The 20,168-nt window shown below is 40.9% G+C and overlaps 1 protein-coding gene across 25 annotated transcripts in view; it reads right to left on the bottom strand.

Annotated features, from left to right (window-relative positions):
- DLG2 (discs large MAGUK scaffold protein 2) overlaps positions 1–20,168 on the bottom strand; it is a 1,555,116-nt gene that overhangs the window by 505,969 nt on the left and 1,028,979 nt on the right. The gene's annotated exons all lie outside the window — the stretch shown is intronic.

The raw sequence follows: 20,168 nt of genomic DNA, 5'->3' as shown, positions 1-20,168 counted from the left end.
CAGCCACCTAAACCATCATAATCAATCCTGATTCTAGAGATACAGATTTTAAATGTCATAAACAAAGATTTGAGAACCGTATGCCTGAGCACTTAGTACTAACTGTATCTGATTCTCTTTTCTAACAAGGCTGATTGTATAGATCACACAAGGTTGACGGTGTGAACAGCAACTTAGAGCAGTACATTCCCTGCTCTAACATAAGTGGTGGGCTCAAATGACAATCAGGGCTCCATCACACAAATTTACTTCACCAAGCATAACTTGGTAGAGCAGAAATCTGACCATACAACTTGAAAATGATAAACTATTTTTCAAAATTTTAATATGGACAAAGTTTTGAATTAGATTTTAAAGATTTCACTTTCCCCCATCCTTTTTTCTTCCTTTTTCTTTAGATAGGAATTAAATATGTGCTGAACTCACAAACTTTGCAATTTGAAGGAGAACTGTGTCTCCAAATTCTGTCATGACTGCATACACTGATTAGCAGAAAATCAGACTACCAGTATAGTAAGGAACTTTGCAATATGTCCCTTTTTAAGGGAGAAGTGCCAGAAACTTCACTAGTGCTATTGCAAGGAGCAAGGGAAGCTGATGGGAGCGTGTACTCCTATCGGCCTCTTGCAGTGTAGACTCTGCGGCAGCTCAGCTTAAGGTAAGCCAACTTGAGCTACGCATTTTGCATAGCTAGCTCAATGGCGTACCATCAGCCAACCTGCCTGGTCTAGTGAGTCCAGGCCTCCCAGAAAAAGAAGTTAGGGTTAGGATTAGGGTTAAGTCCACTATGGTCTGATGAATCTCAGGTGCTCTGCCAGAGTTTTGTAGTCATGAGATCTTTTTAATTGTGACAGCTAAGATTGTGAGCCTAGGAGAAGCATCCACTACATCTAGATCTGAGGGCACGTCTACACTAGCTCATTAGTTCGAGCTAGGTAGGCAAATGAGGGCAACCGGAGTTGCAAATGAAGCCCGGGATTTAAATATCCCGGGTTTCATTTTCATGGTCCTGGGCGCTGTCATTTTTAAATCCCCCTTAGTCCGAACTAACTGCCCACAGCTAGATGCAGCAGTTAAACGTTAATTCGAACTAACTCTTTAGTTCGAATTAACTGTTACTCCTCAAACTAATGAGCTAGTGTAGACATACCATGACTGAATTTCTCAGCCACTAAACAGTCCTATGAAACAGTGCTCCAGAAGATCAGAAGCCCCCCTGGCTGTGGGTGCAGAACTGGGGACACCAACAGGGAAGCTACCAGATGCACAGGTGATCTTGCACTAGAGAGGATAGATACCCACAATTTAGGCAAACAAAGGACTTCTCAGGAGGCCACCATAAATAGGGCTACAGCCTCAGTGGTCAGAAGGATCTAGGTCAAGAACTCTTGTCTCTTCTGTCTGCATGTCTCCAGTCTTGGTGCCAACTATGACTTCCACTGTTTCAGTTACCTATGAACCTAATAACATTAGGGGGAGAGGTAGGGAGATGCCTTCAAACTCAATTTTGAGAACCTCTCTAAGTAATCTAATGATGCCAGGGATAGCTATTCCTGATAGGTTGCAGGGCATGTTGTGGCCCCATTGGTTTAATTGGTACATATGAAGGAAGAGACACTGGCCCTGTGAAAGCTGAAATCAGAGTCACCCTGTCATTTAGTCCTGGACAGCATCAGGGCCAACCGTAAAGCTGATACTGGGTCCACAGAGACAGACTATGACGTAAGTAGTTTCCTGAAAATCCTATCAGTACTAGCAATGCTCTCGGTCCTGAGTGGGAAGTCAACTGCACCCCTGCATCCTGGGTAAGCTACAGTGCAGGAAAGGGTGCCAGAAACAATAATAGGTCTGTCACCTACCCAAGGACATTGAGGACGATACCAATGCAGTCACATGTTCCTGAATAAGCAGTCAGTCAGGAACAGAAAGACACAACAAATCTTCTGCTACTTGATCCATGGTCAGCGTGGAAACCTACAATGTTGTAATCTATGTCATTGGTCTGAGACTTAACAGATGCCTCTGAGGTGGTACCACAGTCGAGAGTTCAGTGTCCAACTAGTCCCACATCAGCACCAGTGAGCAAGCTGAAGGTCTAGCTCTCTCACATACCAGAACACTGATAGAACTGGTGAGTATTTACTCTGGACGGAGAAGAATTCCTCCAAGCTCTGAAACTGCCTTCACCAGTTTTTTTCGGGAACCCGAAAAAGAAAAATGATCCTTAGAATCATAGAATATTAGGGTTGGAAGAGACTTCAGGAGGTCATCTAATCCCAACTAAATGCTTATTCCTTTTGGGTGAGAAATCTGAGCCAAGTTGATATGTCCCAGCCTATTCCAACTTAGGCATAATTTGGGAGGTCTGACATGCTCTGATGTCTCCCAATACCAAGACAGGCCTTATCGCTTGTTTGAGAGGATGCTACTTCAACTTCAAGTCTTGGGCTACATGTATCCTTTTTCTAAAAGACTTACAGTTAGAGCTCTTTTCCTTAATGTGGCCTGTCCCAAAGCACACAAACATCCGGGAGCTGCTAGATCTAATTTTCACAGAGTTTGAATGGAACGGACATGTACATGGACTTCACCAGCTGGGTTTTTTTTCTTTTGTTTTGTTTTTCTGCCTGACAGTTTCTTGTTTTGTTTGCTGGTTGACAGAAAAAAAAATGTTTAATCATAATACCTTGCAATATGTGTACCTGCAAATACAAAAAAAGTGATGTATATATCATACTTAAGGGTATGCCAAATGCACTGGAGCTGATGCTCAAAAGTAAAATTTACATCTTGCAGTAACAATAATAAACCTATGTTATATGCAGGTTTCACTACTACCAGTGCTTTTCTTCCACACTTGGGACAGCAGCTCCTAGTTTCAATCCTGTGAGGTCCCACTTGTGGGAATAGTTCAAATGATACATTGAATCTGCACTTTCCCTGGTCACCTCCCAAAATAGTCAGCTCTTACTCTTTTCTGGGCCATTGTCAGCCCATAGTGGTGTCACTTTCTGCTACCACCACCTCAAATTAGGAAGTGAGACACGTGCCCTGGAGACTCTCTCTTATTGTATATTTGTCCAGCACGGATCTGGAAGTCAGAAGGAGCGGTAAATGATGCCAGGGTGCTGAAATAGTTTGTATAGTGCTGAGAGCCACTGAACCAAAATGGTAACCCTTGTATGATGGAAACCACTTCAGGCCAAGAGCTATGGTAGCACCAGCACCTCTCGTTCAAGCTCTAAGGTAAGTGGAGAAATGCCTGAGCCAGGAGGAAGAGATGGGGGAAAGCAATAGGAAAGAGGTGTCAGAGACAGACGGTGATTGGTTAATTGAAATAGGTTGCCAAGAAAGTTGGGAACGGAGCAGCAGCAGCTAAGGATAGTTATGCAGCAGAAACTAAACAGAGTAACCAGCTGATGAGCAGCTTTTAATGAGGGGTTGCAATTCACATCAGAACCTTGCAAGGCTGCCAGGAGTGTCACAGCCATTTGATCAGAGCATAGTGTCAGCCCACCTCTAAAGTCATCCGCTGCAGTGAAAGTGTTAATTAATAATGCTTCTTCATGACAATTGAATCTCTTTTCTCTTGCTTCTGCAACTCTATGTGCCTTCATATCACCTCTCTATCCCCCTTTAAAATTGCTTCTTTGCTTATGACTCGTGGTACCATTTGCTACTTCACTGCTTTCACTCTTCATTATTTCCCCTGGTTTTTTACTCATTTGTTCTACCTTCTTGAATATGTTTATGCAGTTCATCACTGCATTTATTCATTTTCCCTCTCACCGTCTCTTCTCCTCCTAGCCCTCCTAAACTAATGCTGTCATTGCTCTTTTTGGTTCTATTATGCTGACTGAATCTGACTTTAATATATTCTAGCTTTCTTCTAGTGTCAAAATAATGTAAGAAATTGCATTTCCTGACTAATTAAACGAGCAAGAAATGTAAAGGAGCGTAACATTGGGTCTAGTTAATCAGTTTCTGACACAGCTGCTTAAACCAGGGATCTCTGCAAAAAGCTGTGTTGCAGCAGTTTGGATTTAACAAATGTCTTAAGTTGGTTTCAAATGAAAACATTTATATTTCCTTTTTCAAACTCTCATGCCAAATTCTGTGCTCACTTCCCTCTATGAAGTCACGTTGATTCAGGGAAGAGATAAGGAGGGAGAGCAGGTGTGTCAGAGGTTTGGCTATTGACAGTTCAATTTGGAAAAGAAGATTGAAAATTCTTTATCTATGATAGCTGTTATTTCTATACATACTTACAAACAAGAGTGACAGAGGCAGGTCAAGGAAGGAGAGACTGCTACCCCATGGAACAGCGAGCCCTTCCATCAGGTGACTGGATGAGAGGGGTTGGTTAGAGGAGTGGTGGGAAGGATTAAGTTGTCACTGATCAGCTGAAGAGAGAGAACACGGGACATGGCAGTGGTTGGGAGCTGAGTTTCTTAAAGAAAGATCAGTGAGGAGGTGGACAGACCACCTTTCAGTAAGGAGGTAAGAGGCAAGAGTGAAGAAGACTGCATTTCTCGGTGCTCAAATGGTTAGCAGTGGCACTACTTTGAGATAAGAAAGATTCCCATCTGCAGAGTGCCTAACACAATCCCAATCCTGATGTGCCACTGGGCACTAATAGAATATACATATTAAATCAGTAATAACACAATCAGCTCTGGCTGACCAGGGGGCCAGGAAAAGAGACAATGGATTACCAAGCTTGGATACTGAACTTTCCTTTCTTCCTCTTCTTCCAGCCAGGGCTGGGCACACTGGTGAGGCAACGCTGAGAAGCTTGGACAAGCTTTGGCTGCTCTGCTTACCAAGCCCATATCAGCAATATTTAAATCACTGTAAAACACCCTTACAGTATTTTGGATCTCAGAATGGAGAAAGTAGAGGATGGTAAAGAGAAGGACAGCTTTTCTATTTAATTCATGCCAAGGGAGATTGGAAGAGACAGATACACCAATGTGGCATGAGGAGACATTTCACAAGGGTTACTGCTTGTAGATGTTAACCCACTAAACTAAACTACACACCTCATCCTGACTTCGATTGGTTTTCTGTCTGCTCAGCCATTCTCTGGATGAGGTCACAAAAACAAGGTCAGTTGAGAAACTGAGTAACGTTTCTCCAACCCTATCCACTGAGGCTCTGAATGTTGGCTGAGTGCCTTTTTTAGTTAAGGGTAATGAAGAAACCGCAGTCTTGAAAAGGAAGACAACTTTGTTTCAACTTTGATATCTACAGAAAGCTGGGCTTTTATTGTTGGCTGTGGTATTGAACATATTGGCAAGAGGGCTCAGGTTTAGCAATTCAATACTTTGCTATGATTAAAGTTTCATATTTATCAGCAGTTTATCACATTTTATCATTCAATATTTATACTCCAGAAGCAAGTTAGGGGCATGATCGTTATCAAGGGATCCCCTTGTGCGACATGGTGTATAAATATATATGAAGACATAGTGCTTCTCTAAAGAGCTCAGAGATCTTGCACTAAGCCCTACACCCAATGAACTAATCGCAGCCCTGTGGCCTCAGACAACAAGCAGCATATGAGGGGCGGAGCAGTCAAGTCTACTAAACCATGTTTATATATGAAATTTTGGCCCATAGCTATCATTTTAAAGAAAATAAATGCCAACCAATCTCCTCTGCTCCTTAGACAATTAATTTAGTCTCATTTAATATCTTTGCTGCCATATTTTATGGCTTTTAATGGTCCATGAAATATTAATGATCTCAAGCTACTAATTGGAAAGGAGAAGATTTTCTTTAATTACTTATTCCTTTCCTGAAGTAATTCTAATTAACTGAGGGCTCAATACTGTAACTTGTGGTCCAAGATAGAACAGTTTTCAAAGGAGTTGTTCTTTCATTTCATAGAGGACTCTGCTGCCGCAGATACACTGAATAGTAAATTGCTTTCTCACCATTATTTATTGTATATATTGTGGTAATGCTTAGGAGTCCCAGACATGGATTTTATTGTGGAAGGACTGTGTGAAAAAAAGAGAAAAAAAAAACGCTTCAAATGCTTACAGTGTAACTATAAAATAAGAGAAAACAGGCAGACATGGACAGACTGATCAGGGAGCACAAGGAAACAGTGACACAGTGCTGTTCTCCATGACAGGCAACAGTCACAATGCTCCAGCTGCCTAACTGTAATTAATTTTTGTAGCATCATGAAGAACCTGGCTGAGAGTCGTTGGCTAGTTTGCCAAACTTTTTTACAAATTATATCATAGCATCCAGTACAGAATAGGTGCAATTGATATCTAATGTAAGCTTTCTCTGCACATATGTAATCATTTTGTAGTAACTTGAAATCTGTAATGAAAACATCTTGGGTCAGATCCTCAGCTTATATAGATCAACATTGTTTGGCTGATGTAAATGGAGCCACTTTACATCAACTCGAACAAGCTGCTGCTGCTTTTTTTTTTTTTTAATCCTGATCCTGGTCCACTATCTCAATTCTGACTGCTTATCATACATACACATAGCTTGGATGGGGACAAATTAAAGAGAGTAAACATTAAGCTTTAAGAAGAACTGAAGAAGACTCCAGATTTCAGGGCAACCCAAATAAGGTGTTAGAAGAATGACACGTAATAATAAATAATGAAGAAATCAAAGGAAGTTTAAAAATGTCAGCAATAATAATCGTGCATATTATATTATGTAATACCTATAATATATAGAATCACCATGGGAAATGGAATAGCAGATTGAGAAAGGAGGATCATACAAAATCAAAGATGAATGCAGGAATAAGATGTAACAAAGTGAAAAAGATATAAATATAAAATAAGACAATCTAAGGACAAAGACACAGTTCTGTGGTACGTTGTGATGGACAAAGAGAGGCATGAAACCATTCTTTGAAATAAACAAGGAATGGTTAAAGAGAGAGGATTCAAATCAGTAGACTTCAGGAAACACCAGCTTCTTGCTTGAAGTACTGAGAAGGGCAGAATAATCGATACCCAAACTTGATTAGGTGTCTCACTCACTGTATGTGGACACACACATTATTGGATTTTCTAAATGTAGCAAAGCTTCCATAAATGAAGAGTAAAACAAACAATACATCAATTTTATTTCTAGTGACAAATGCTAGACAGAAAAAGGCTCCACTACTGATCTCCTCCAGTCCAAATAAGAGCATTTTGTTTTCATTACTTTTACTAGTTTTACAACCCTGGCTCCAGGGATAATTTTCCTCCTCTCAAGACCATCAGCTTTTGTGTAATAAGAAAACTAATGAGATCAAAAGGCCCAATTCTGCCATCCTTCCTCCATGAGTATTACCATTTCAGTCAATGGGACTAATGTGTAGTCAAGTATTCCCTCAATATGATTAGTAGTAGCAAAATCAGATCCAGGGTACGTCTCCACAGTGGTGCTATTTCGGGATAACGCCCATTATCCCAAAATAGCTTTCGGCACATCTTAACAGGAAGCCCATTATTCTGAAACACATTAGAAATAATGGGCTTGTTATTCTGATGTCCCGTAAACCTCATTGCACAAGGATTAAGGGACTTGTCAGACTAGCACTGTATTTTGAAATTAGCACTGTTTAGATGGCGCCAAATTTTGAAATAGGCTCTCTGAAAATAAGCTATGTAATTTGCGTAGCTCAAATTGCATAGCTTATTTCGAGCTATGCACGCCTGTGTAGATGTACTCCCAGAGTGCATTTTATGAAATATTAACAACTAAATTTAAACATACTCAGGAACCATTTAATCTAACTATATTACTGTAGTACGCTTAATGAACTCAAGTGATATAAAAACATTATTGACATTGTGGTAGCACCTAGGGAATCTAATCAGACCAAGATCATACTGCAGTAAGCACCCTGCAAAGTCCCAAGGAATATGTATGAATTCTGTTTGTGACTTGTTTATGAGCAACTTTCACTGTAATATATCTTTAAAGCTAGATTGTGCCAGTAGGCACAATCCCGAGCAAGGGGGACAGGGGTGAATTAGCTGAACCATGCCAGCAGTAGCCCCAGGAAGAACTGTGCCTCAGTTAAAATCCCAACATGCATCCCTCTGCTCCTGTACCAGTGTTAAATAGCATCACTCCAACAGTTTAACTGCGCTGGACAGCACAACGAAAGGCAGAGCCAAAGCTTTGCCTTTTTGTGAACACCTACTCTAAGGCTTTGTCTACACTGCAGGGTTTTTGCGCAAGAAGCTTTTATCGGAAGAGTTCTTCTACAATAACTTCTTGCGCAAAAGCACGTCCTCACCTCAAAAGTGCATTGCAAAAGCAACAAGCTTTTGTGCAACAGAGAGTTCACACTGCGCAGACACTCTTGCACAAGAACATTCTGATGGTCATTCTATGAATGGCCATCAGAGCACCTGTGCTTTTTCGTATAAGCTCTTTTTGCGCAAGAAACCCCTGCAAGAACTGTATCGCAAGAGGAGTTATTCCTCATGGGGAGAGGTATAACTCTACCAGCAAAAGCCCTCTGTCCTGTTGATTTACTGTATTTTTTTTGTGCAAAAACGTGCTTGAAGTGTCCATGCTCCACTGGGTTTTGCGCAAAACCGGCAATTTTTGCGCAAAAACCTTATAGTGTGGACATAGCCTAAGAGCCAAGGTGAGTAGCCTGAAGAAAGATGAAAGAGACAATTCTTATTTCCCTGTAAATGTGAATATTTCAAACCACAATCTAGCCCAAGATGGTGAATTAAATCCGTGGTTCACTCTGCATGCCTTGAAGATTTAGACTGTGTCTCGGTCTGTCTGTCTGGGGAGTTAGGTTTTTACACCATACCCATTGCAGTGGTATCTCAGCACTAGTATTATCTCAAGTATTATTTATACCAGGAGCTACTGCAACAACCAGAGGTAAAAGTTGCACATGGATTTATTTGCTCTCCTGAGTTTCTTATACACTTGCCACAATTTTCTCCTCCTCAGCTGAAATTCTCCTCTGTCTGCTGGTAATTCCTCCCCACTCCCCCCTCGAATGCTTTTTTTTCAAAATTGATTTAGCTGTTTTTGAGATGAAAGAGAATAAAAACCAATCAACCAACAAATTCTCACTTACTCCATTCTGGAAAAATAAAAACCTGCAAGCTATTGGAAACAGTTGAAAATACCTTTGTGAAAACAAAAATTTACTGGATCAAATTTTGCTTACTGTCATTGATGTTAATGTGCTTTCATCCTTGTCTACCGCATTTATGACACACATGAAATACATGTAAATAATGATATGGTGTGGGTTGGACGGAGATCTCTGCAAGAAATACACTCTCCCTCTAGCTTTTATGATCCCTATACTATATAGATATTCGGAACATACAAATGGGTGCCTGGGCTCGAACTAATGTCTATCTAGCCAAGTATCTTGTCTTCCAACAGTGGCCACTGACAGATGCTTAAGAGGGAATGAGTAGAGTGGCTATTACTACTGAATGATACCTCCCTGTCATCCACTTTTAGCTTCTGGCAGTGAGAGGCTTGAGGAGCATGGTATTGCATCCCTGAATACTCAGGTTAGCAGCTGTTGATGGACCTATCCACCATGAATTTATCTAATTCTTTTTTAATCCAGTTGCAATTTTGACCTTCAAACAGCATGCCCTGGCAATGAATTCCACAGACGGGCTATGCACTATGTGAATTAATTCACTATGTTTATTTTAAACATGCAACTTATGAATTTCATTAAGTGATCTCTGGTTCTTGTGTTATGTGAAGGAGTAAATAACACTTTCCTGTTCACTTTCTCCATACCATTCAGGATTTTAAATACCTCTATCATATTGCCCTCAGTCATCTCCTTCCTAAATAGTCCCATCCTTCTTAATCTCTCCTCCCATTGAAGCTATTCTATATTAATCTTTCTTGCCCTTCTCTAACCCTTTTCCAATTCTAGAATGCTTATTTCTGAGAGAGATGGGGTGACCAGAACTCCATGCAGGATTCAAGATGTGAGTATATCATGGACTTGTACAGTGGCATCTTATCTATCCCTTTTCTAATGGTTCCTAAGATTCTGCTAGCTTTGATTCAAATAAAGATTTTGTTAATCTTTTTACTTGTTTGTATTTAAGGAATTCAGCTACATTTACAAGTTCACCATTACAGAGAAAAGCAATCACTCCAAATCACTCTCCTCTTATGAAGGGCCTGATCCAAAGTCCATTACACTCACTGAAAACTCCCACTGACTGTAGTGAGTTTTGGATCATGCTTATCCAAGTGCCTGAAGCAAGGTCATGGCGTTGTTTGCTGTTTCCTTTGCTGGTGTGAGTCTTCTCTGAAGCATTCCTTTGCTGTTTCTGTGGATGCTTTTTCATTTTGCCCATCATTTCTTTGACAAAGTACAAGAAATTTGAGTGCTATCTTCTCAGTTGACTTTTTTCTTACATTTTGGGGCTGTAGTGGTCCCTTTCTTCCTATCTGTTGAATCATGGTTCTACAATGGAGGTCAATAAAAGAGTCATATATACTTGACTTTCTGTCCAAGTATTGGCAGAAGCCCCTTGTTTTGTTTGACACGAGGGGAATGTACACAGGTGCAACACACACAGGATTTGGCCCTCTCGTGGATTTAACAATAGATGTGTTATTTTCAATAGGAAACAATATTGCTATTTTTCTTTAATGCTCTTCATGGAAAAACTATCCCCATATGCTTTACTGAGATAAGTGATACATTCACCGACAGGTGAAGAAAAGGAGAAAAAGCCAATAGGATTTAAGTCTTGTCTGTACTCTGACACCAGAACAAAATAATTAGAAAGAATGTTTCCTCCACATGCTTACATTTGCATACAGCTGTAAATTATATACTACAGATGTAAAATGGATTAACATCTAATTTCCTGTCAAAGGATCCTGGGAAAGATGAACGTCTTTCTCAACTAATTCATTATTTTTAATAATCAACCCTCTGATTTAAGGGTGACTTACTTTTCTAGTCAATGTTGCTTATGTCTTCAAACATGTTTCCAAGAGGTAGTACAAGGAATTCAGACTTTACCCCAAAAAGTTAGAGATGTTCATTCAAAAACCGTGAGGAAGATTTATAAAACCAGCTGCTGTTTCTGCAGCACTCTCCTTAAATTGATGTAGACATCACTCTTACCACCAATCAATTAGACAACAAACAGCTAATGATTGGCTTTTGCAAACCACTCAGCTAAACTCTATAATGTTTTATGATGGCAGTGTTCTGCCCTTGTTGATTACATTACTCTTACATATGGCTTGCTTGGAGCACTTTTGTTTTGAAGCATACACAGTTTTCAGTGATGTAATGACTGTGATCTTCAAATCTTTGAAATATTGTACAGTATATTTTAAAAAGGCTCCGCTATTGCAGGAAAAGGATGCCTCAGTTGTTTGTTACCAAGAATTCAATTTCCCACTGAATTGGGAACGGCCCCAAAACTAATAATTAGTCTGAGAATATTCACCCAGATGTGCTCTGGTTTAAAATCTAAAAAGTAAAAGTAGCCCTAAACCATCTGTTAAAATTTTAATTGAACACTGTCCAGCTGGTGTATTGATCTAACATGTCTTAGTTATAATGAAGATGTAGGTTTTGTTTTCAAAAAGAAAGCACAAAAAGGAAACAGACTAGGACTTGAGAATTTGCCACTGTAAACAGCATCCTGGATGGCAGTCAGCAAACTCTTTAGGGATTTAAGGAGTAGCACTTTAAAGAGAGAAGATAAAAAAGTTATAGCATTAGGTTGGGACTTGTGATATTCAAGTTCACGTGTATCCCTGTCCCACCACAAAATTCCCATGTAAGCATTTGCCTCAGTTTCACCCCAGTCTTGACTGCATCCTTCTTTCCCATACTCTCTGCTTGGAACACCTTCTGTCTTCTAGTGCATCAATCACTTTGCCTCCCCTCTGCATCCTTCCTTGTAAGTCGCTTCTTGCATTTCATCTTCCAATGTTCAACTCATTTCCAGGAATGTCTGTATCTACAAATAACTACTTATCCTTTCTACTAAGTGTTTCTACATTTGGCTGCAAATTCTGATGCAGGAAAAATGTCTGGAGCATTTGTATACTTACAGCATAATAATAACAATAATAATAATAAAGATTCATAATAGGCATTATACCTGGACTCACTGTTTGTATGCCCCAAAGTAACATTCATTGAGACTCCTCTTTCCATTTGTGGTGACAAACATTTTATTAGGGAATTTAAAATACCTAGTGATTAAACTATATCGCATGCAGATATAAGATACTTCTTCAGAAGTATTTCTCTCCAGTAGAAATCATAGGGTATGTCTACACTACCCTCCTAATTCGAACTAGGAGGGTAATGTAGGCATACTGCACTTGCAAATGAAGCCCGGGGAGGACAGAGAGGGCGGTAAGGGCGCCGAACAGGCCTATAAAGACCCACTAGGGCAGGTGTCCGGAGGGTGGATTCGTAGAGACTATATTTTTTTGAGGAAAAGAACCAGTGGGACCCAACAAACTAGATCAGGGCGGACTCAGGATTCCTCCCGTGAACTTTGTACACTCGCCCTCCTCCCCAATTTAAATCTAAAATTGTCCAACTTCAATTTCTAGCTACTGCATCATCTTACATCTTTCTCTGCTAAAAGGAATAACTTTCTATTATTAATTTTCTGATCTCCATTTAAGCACTTACAGACTGTGAATTAGTCAGTCCTTACATTTGTCTTTGACAAGCTAAATAAATTGAGGTCCTTGATTCTTTCACTATAAGGCATGTTGTATCACTTTCCAACTTTATCAGTGATGATTTTATGTTTTTGCACCCAGGTTATTGATGAAAATGTTAAGTAGAACAGAGCTAAAGATTTATCTCTACAGACCAAGCTCAATGATGATTCCCCATTTACAGTGACATTTTCAGATCTATACGTTAATCAGTATGTAATGTGTGCATTGTTCCTTTTGTATCATTCTAGTTTTTTAATGAAAATGTTGTATTCTACATCAAACTTGTAACCTATTTTTTTTAAAAAGTTATTGAATTAATTTTATAGGCTCTATTTCCATAAACTGATATTAATTGACTCTAAAATTATATCCCATGTGCACTTATTAAATATTGGAACATTAGCTTTCTTCCAGTACTCTGGAACTTCCCTTGGTTTTCAGTACTGATTCAACACCCCCTTTAAAACTCCCACATCCAAGTAATGCCAAAGCCCTGGACAACTGTGGTAATTAAAGATCCAGTTAAAATTCACACAGAATAGCAATATTAGATTCCTTATCCTCAACAAAATTCCAGTTTAACTGATTTCTTTCCACCTGGCTAGATTTGCCTTTACTGTACTTCCAAATGGATATTGGTCTTTGGATTTTAATCTTCTTCGTCTTTGTCAATGTTAGAGTGGCAAGGAGTCCTGTAGCACTTAGGGTGTGTCTAGACTACATGCCTCCTTCGACGGAGGCATGTAGATTAGCCAGATCGGAAGAGGGAAATGAAGCCGCGATTAAAATAATCGCGGCTTCATTTAAATTTAAATGGCTGCCCCGATCTGCCGATCAGCTGTTTGTCGGCAGATCGGGGCAGTCTGGACGCGACGCGCCGACAAAGAAGCCTTTCTTCATCGGCACAGGTAAGCCTCGTGAAACCAGGTTTACCTGTGCCGATGAAGAAAGGCTTCTTTGTCGGCGCATCGCGTCCAGACTGCCCCGATCTGCCGACAAACAGCTGATCGGCAGATCGGGGCAGCCATTTAAATTTAAATGAAGCCGCGATTATTTTAATCGCGGCTTCATTTCCCTCTTCCGATCTGGCTAATCTACATGCCTCCGTCGAAGGAGGCATGTAGTCTAGACACACCCTTATAGACTAACTGAAGTGTTGGAGCATAAGCTTTCGTGGGCAAAGACCCACTTCGTCAGATGCATGCGTCAATGTTAGAGTTACCATTATTAGGCTATGGCTACACTATCAGGTTATTTTAAAATAAGTAATTTCAAAATAATAACTCCCAAAATAAGTATTTTGAAATAAGCTTATTCCTCTTCACAAGCAGGAGTTATTTCACAATAACAAGCCCATTACTTCGAAATAACAGGCTTGGTAGTGTGGATGCTCGGCTTGTTATTTCAAAGTACGGGGAGTTATTTCAAATTAACTCCCCAGTATAGACATGCCCTTAGAGATAAACTGGTGATCATGACAAAACACATTTGTGGAGGACAGCCAAATCAGCTGGAAGAAAGAATTAATCAGAAAAATGTGAATGACAATTGGGACTAGTTTAGGAACACATTAAGAGATGCTCCAAAGGCCACAATCCCACAACTAAGGAAGAGGGCCATATTGGTTAAAATCCAACCTGGTATGGGTGGGAAGTGAAAGCAGATATATAAAAAAATGAAAGAGTGGGGAAGTTGACAGTATATTAATCAGGAGCTAGTAATTGCAGAAAATTGATATGGAAAGCAAAGCAATACAAGTAGAAATATAAAGCTGACAGATATAGAGAATAAAAAGTTATTTTAAGTATATTAGGAACAAAAATAATCATAAATAGTAGTGGTCCATTTTATTAGATATAAATGGTAGAATTGTCAATAACAGTGCAGAAAAATCAGAGGTGTTCAATAAATTTATCTCTTCGGGTACGTCTACACTAGAGCGCTAATTCGAACTAACTTAGTTCGAATTAGTTAATTCGAACTAAGCTAATTCGAACTAACGCGTCTAGAACTAAAAACTAGTTCGAATTAGCATTTTGCTAATTCGAACTAGCGAGTCCACATTGAGTGGACTCTGAACAGGGCTTAAGGATGGCCGGAAGCAGTGCCGGCAGGGCATCAGAGGAGGACTTAGAGCGTGGAGATGCTGTCTCAGGCTAGCCGAGGGCTGCGCTTAAAGGGTCCCGACCCCCACCCCGGACAGACAGTTCTAAGGGGTGCCCCGCTGGCAAAGCAGTCCTGGCTTGGATTGCCCGGACTACCCACACTGGGCACATCACAGCACTCGGCCATCAGCCCGGCTGCACTTGCCGCAGGCTGCCATCTGGGGAGGGGGCCAATCGGGGGGCTGCAGGAGAGCTTCCACCCCCAGAAGCCCGCAGAGCCAGCCCAGTCCTCCCCATCGGGGGCTCGTACCCCATTCCTCCCTCACCTCCTTCCACTTACCCTTCCCTAGCCCCCCTTCTTATTGCTGTACAAAATAAAGATAACGTTTCTTCCAACATTGACTCTGTCTTTATTGAACAAAACTGGGGGAGACTGGGAAAAGGAGGTGGGAGAGGGGAAGAGAAAGGCTGGGAGAGGGGAGGGCAACTAACATAATCAGGAGTTGGGAACAGGTCCCAGATGAAGAGAGGCTACAGAGACTGGGACTGTTCAGCTTAGAAAAGAGGAGATGGAGCGGGGACAGGATCGAGGTCTCTAAAAGCAGGGGTTGGGTGGAGAGGGTGCATTCATAAAAGTTCTTCATGAGTTCCCATAAAGAAGGACTAGAGGACACCAAAGGAAAGGAATGGGTAGCAGGCTTGAAACTAGTAAGAGAAAGTTGTTCTTGACAAAGCAAATAGTTAACCTGTGGAACTCCTTGCTGCAGGCAGCTGTGAAGGCTACAACTAGAACAGAGTTTAAAGGGAAGTGAGATCAAGTCATGGAGGTTGGGTCCATGTAGTAGTCTTAGCCAGGGGGTAGGAGTGGTGTCCCTGCCCAAAGTTTGTGGAAGGCTGGAGAGGGATGGCACGAGACAAATGGCTTGGTCACTGTCTTCGGTCCATCCCCTCCAGGGTCCCTAGCGTTGGCTGCTGTCGGCAGACAGGCTACTGGGCTAGATGGACCTTTGGTCTGACCCAGGACGGCCATTGTAAGCTCAGGGCTCAGGGTCGGGGGTCTCAGTGGACCCCCTTGATTTTCATGCACACCTGCTCCTGGGTGGCCAGGCTGGCAGCTCTCCTGCCCTAGACGGCCACTTTCCTGTGCCTAGTGCGGAGGTCGTGGACGAGGTCCACGATGTCCGCACTAGCCCAGGAAGGTGCCCGCCTCTTGCGGTCCAGGGCAAGCTCCCGGGAGGGGAATGTTGGGAGGAGGGAGATGCAGGGGACTCTCTGCCTCCACTGGCATCCCACTCCCCTGTCCCCACTCCCCTGTCCTCAACTACAGAATGCTGTCCCCATTCCTGTTCCCACTCTCCGAACTCTGTCCCCAGCTACAGAACTGTCCCCACTCCCGTCCCCACTCCCTGAATTCTGTCCCCATTCGTGTCCCCACTCCCCGAACTCTGTCTGTACTCCTGTCCCCACTCCCCGAACTCTGTCCCCTGCTGCAGAATCCTGTCCTCTGCCCTCCCAGCACCCTGTTCCCTCTCCTCTGCCCCCAGCCACAGTACTCCGTCCCCACAAAATGTATAATTATAAATGCTTCATTTTAGATTTAAATAGCATGAATAAAAAAGACCATTTATTTCATAACTATAAACACGTGATTTTAATTGTATGTATCGCATAATTTAAAAATAAACTGTTTCTCAGAGTGTGTAAGTAAGGGCTGGGGATAGCAAGTGATGGATAGGAGGAGAATAGAGAGGGCGGGGCTTCAAGGAAGGGGCGGGGCTTCAAGGAAGGGGCGGGGCGGTAGATCTTCGCCTGTTCTGAGATTTAAAAAGTGATCTTGGGTGTAAAAAGGTTGGAGTCTAGAACATACCTGATAGATGTCTATCTAACCTGCTCTTAAATATCTCCAGAGACGGAGATTCCACAACCTCCCTGGGCAATTTATTCCAGTCTTTAACCAACCTGGCAGTTAGAAACTTTTTCCTAATGTCCAACATAAATCTCCCTCGCTGCAGTTTAAGTCCATTGCTTCTTGTCCTATCCTCAGAGGCCAAGGAGAACACCTTCCTCGTGACACCCTTTTAGATACCTGAAAACTGCTATCATGTCCCCTCTCAGTCTTCTCCTTTCTAAACTACACAAGCCCAACTCTTTCAGTGTTCCTTCATAGGTCACATTCTATAGACCTTTAATCATTCTTGTTGCTCTTCTCTGGACCGTCTCCAATTTGTCCACACCTTTCTTGAAATGTGGTGTCCAGAACTGGACACAATACTCCAATTGAGGCCTAATCAGTGCAGAGTAGAGTGGAAGAATGACTTCTCATGAAGTTGAGAATAGTAAACAGGAGCTAATAAAGTAAGACATTTTTAAATAACTTTCATTCGAAAGTATTAAAAGAACTGACCGAGGAGCTCACTGGATTGTTAATGCTGATTTTCAGTAAGTCTTGGAATACCAGGGAAGTTCCAGAAGATAAAAAAAACCCGAATGCTGTGCCAATATTTCACAAGTTTAAATGGAATGACCAAGTAATTATATGCCTGCCAGTCTGATATTGATCATGGGCAAGGTAAGGAAGCAACTGACCCAGGACTCAATTAATAAAAGAATTAGGAAATGGTAATATAATTAATTGCAAAGGAGATGGCTTATAGAAAATGAATTCGGTCAAACTTACTTGACATTTTTAAAGACATGACAAGTTCTATTTGACAAGCAGTAAACGTAACAGAACCTGGCCTTTCTCAATTTTAGCTATTTTGTCTTCCAGTGCAATTTTACCCAAACTGGTGGCATCCCCACACTACTTCCCCTTAACTCAATTCACACAATGGTTAACAGGACCTCTTGTTCATTGCTTCAGTGAAGAACTGTATTTTATACTCTGTGTGATCAGCAGCAGCTTCATTTGAAAACAGACTAGGCTCAATAAACATTTCATACAGCAGAGTCAAAATTCACTATCTGTATGTGTCACACTGCACCACATGAGGTGACCTTTGAGCCATTCCAAACACTTGCCAGCTATGATACTCCCTAGTGGGAAGTGGTGTCTAATACTATAACACATGTATGTAGAGTATTCAATTGCTCTTAATTTAGTTACAGAATCCCCAGCACATCAGTGGAATTATGTGAACCACAGTCTTTTAGCTCAGTAATATACACAGCAGAAAGAGGGTATTGGTCCATAGGGTGCATTATACCATCTCCAGCAGCAAATCATTTGCCTTCAATATTATATGTCTGGACAATTGCTCCTGTAAAAATACTGTGCCAAAATCAAATTATGAAGAGAAATAGCTTTTTCTCTTTTTTCCCCAAGGACCAGAAAAAGGAGGCTGAATTGTGGTGCTAAGGGCAAAAAGACTATTTATTTATTGTGTCAAATGGCACTGCAGAAGGGCAGAAAATAACTGAGGTGTTTTATCCTGGCAGTGGGATACCCCCCCCCCTTTTTTTAATGGTGATATATCAGCACATTGTGATGCCCCAAAACTACATTTGCAGAGTGTGGGGAATACTTTTTCTTACTCTGTGATGCCAGTCATTGTTGAAATAGTACTCCCTCCCTTCCAGGTGGAGTGCTTGTGATTTATGCAGAGGAATCAATTGAGAGTTAATAATAGAAATGGGAGCCAATTTTTCTATAATACAAAATGTTATTTTGCCTTGAAAGGCAAAATGCAGTATTTCAAGATGCTTTTAGAAAGGTCAGTCTAGAAAATGAACATCCTTGCTATGGGATGATTGCTATCATCATTAGAATGAGTTTCAGCTGGTGCATTAGTAAATTAATGTCTTTCTTTCCCTTGTACTATATTATATATTAATGTATATTGGGGAGCCAAGTGAATTCTGAACACACAGCTTCTAAGCGTAATAGCTCCTCAGTATGTATGGCTTAATGTTCATTATGTTCTCTCCCACCCTACCAAAAAAGTTCCTAAAGATGGATCTTGTTGAACTGTTATTATTGATTACAACACTTGTTATTTCTTTTTATCAAAGAACTCCAATGAAATAATGTTGCAGGGGCTTTTTTAGAATTGGTAAATTAATTTGGAAACACACAATGCCTAGGTTCACCTCCCCTTAGTACTGGCTGGTACTGTTTGATTTTATTGTGTTATTAGGCTGGCAGTGACAAACATGCCTTTAGATTCTTTCCTGTTTATCAGCTTCTTACACAGACTTAGCAGAGCAGAACTGAGTAGAGTTTGATGCTTATTATTTACTGAAAATTTGGATGAGTAGTAGGGGCTCTGGGAACACCGCTCTGTCCACATTAAACTTTGATCCCAACCAGGGCCTTGATCCGGTGAAATACTCTGAATGGGATGGACCTTAAAGGAGCTCCACTGAAGTAAATGGAGCTGCAGAGGGTGCAGAAGTCTGCATCCATGGATCATCTTGCAGAATTAGGTCTAAAACTCCAAGAGCAAGCTCACTTTAACAGGTATTTTCACGATTTAAAAGATAGGGTTGCCAGATAGTTTCACAAAAAATACTGAACACCGCTAGGTAAAAAATAGGTTGGGAAAAAAAAAAAAAAACACTGCACAAAACAAATAAGAATCACGGCTCCTTTAAATCCCCACACACTCACACATTCTCCTCTAATGCAGCGGGGAAAGAATGTCCCAAGCAGCCTTCCATCCAAGAAAAAAAGAAAACACCAGACATGTAAAATTTTGGGGGTTTTTAACAGACAGAAGCCGCAAATACCGGACCAATACCTGGCACCTGGCAACCGTACTAAAAGATCCACTAGCATTTCAAACATTCTTTCTGGAAACTGGATAATCTGAGTCAGCCTAAGCATTCATGTGCTGATTAGCCACACAGACCAATAAATCAAGTGTTTTAATCTGAAAAATTACATCCTAAGAAAAGGCTATATTCTTGTGAAAAAAACAGAGTGGAGGAATTACTCACCAAATGCTATCTGGCTAAAGGGTGAATGAGTCAGGGAGTAAGGAAGAGAGAACAAGAAAGATAGCATCTGAAAAAATGTCAATTTAAAATTAATAGAGAAAATGTGGAAAATTTCAGTGTACGACTTCAAAGCAGCCCATAGGCATTTGTGAGTTATATGAAACAACTTATGTTTAATAAATAACTTAAGGTTTGCGTGATCACAGCAATGTTATAGAGTAAACTTTAAGTACAGATAAACCTGAATAATAATTTTCAATGTAATAAGCACAGACCGCCATTCCTTCGATATTTTACACAAAAATATTTTTCTCCATTTTCTATAGTGGTGAATATTTCTTATGATCCAGTGTGTGCAGAATTTTCATGCAACTTTGGAGTTTAACTCTTCTATAACTTTTACAGTCTTTGGTA

The sequence above is a fragment of the Pelodiscus sinensis genome, chromosome 1 (genome assembly GCF_049634645.1).
Source record: "Pelodiscus sinensis isolate JC-2024 chromosome 1, ASM4963464v1, whole genome shotgun sequence".
Lineage (NCBI taxonomy): Eukaryota > Metazoa > Chordata > Testudines > Trionychidae > Pelodiscus > Pelodiscus sinensis.
Note: the sequence above shows the minus strand (reverse complement) of the source record. Positions and strands in the feature narration are given on the sequence as shown.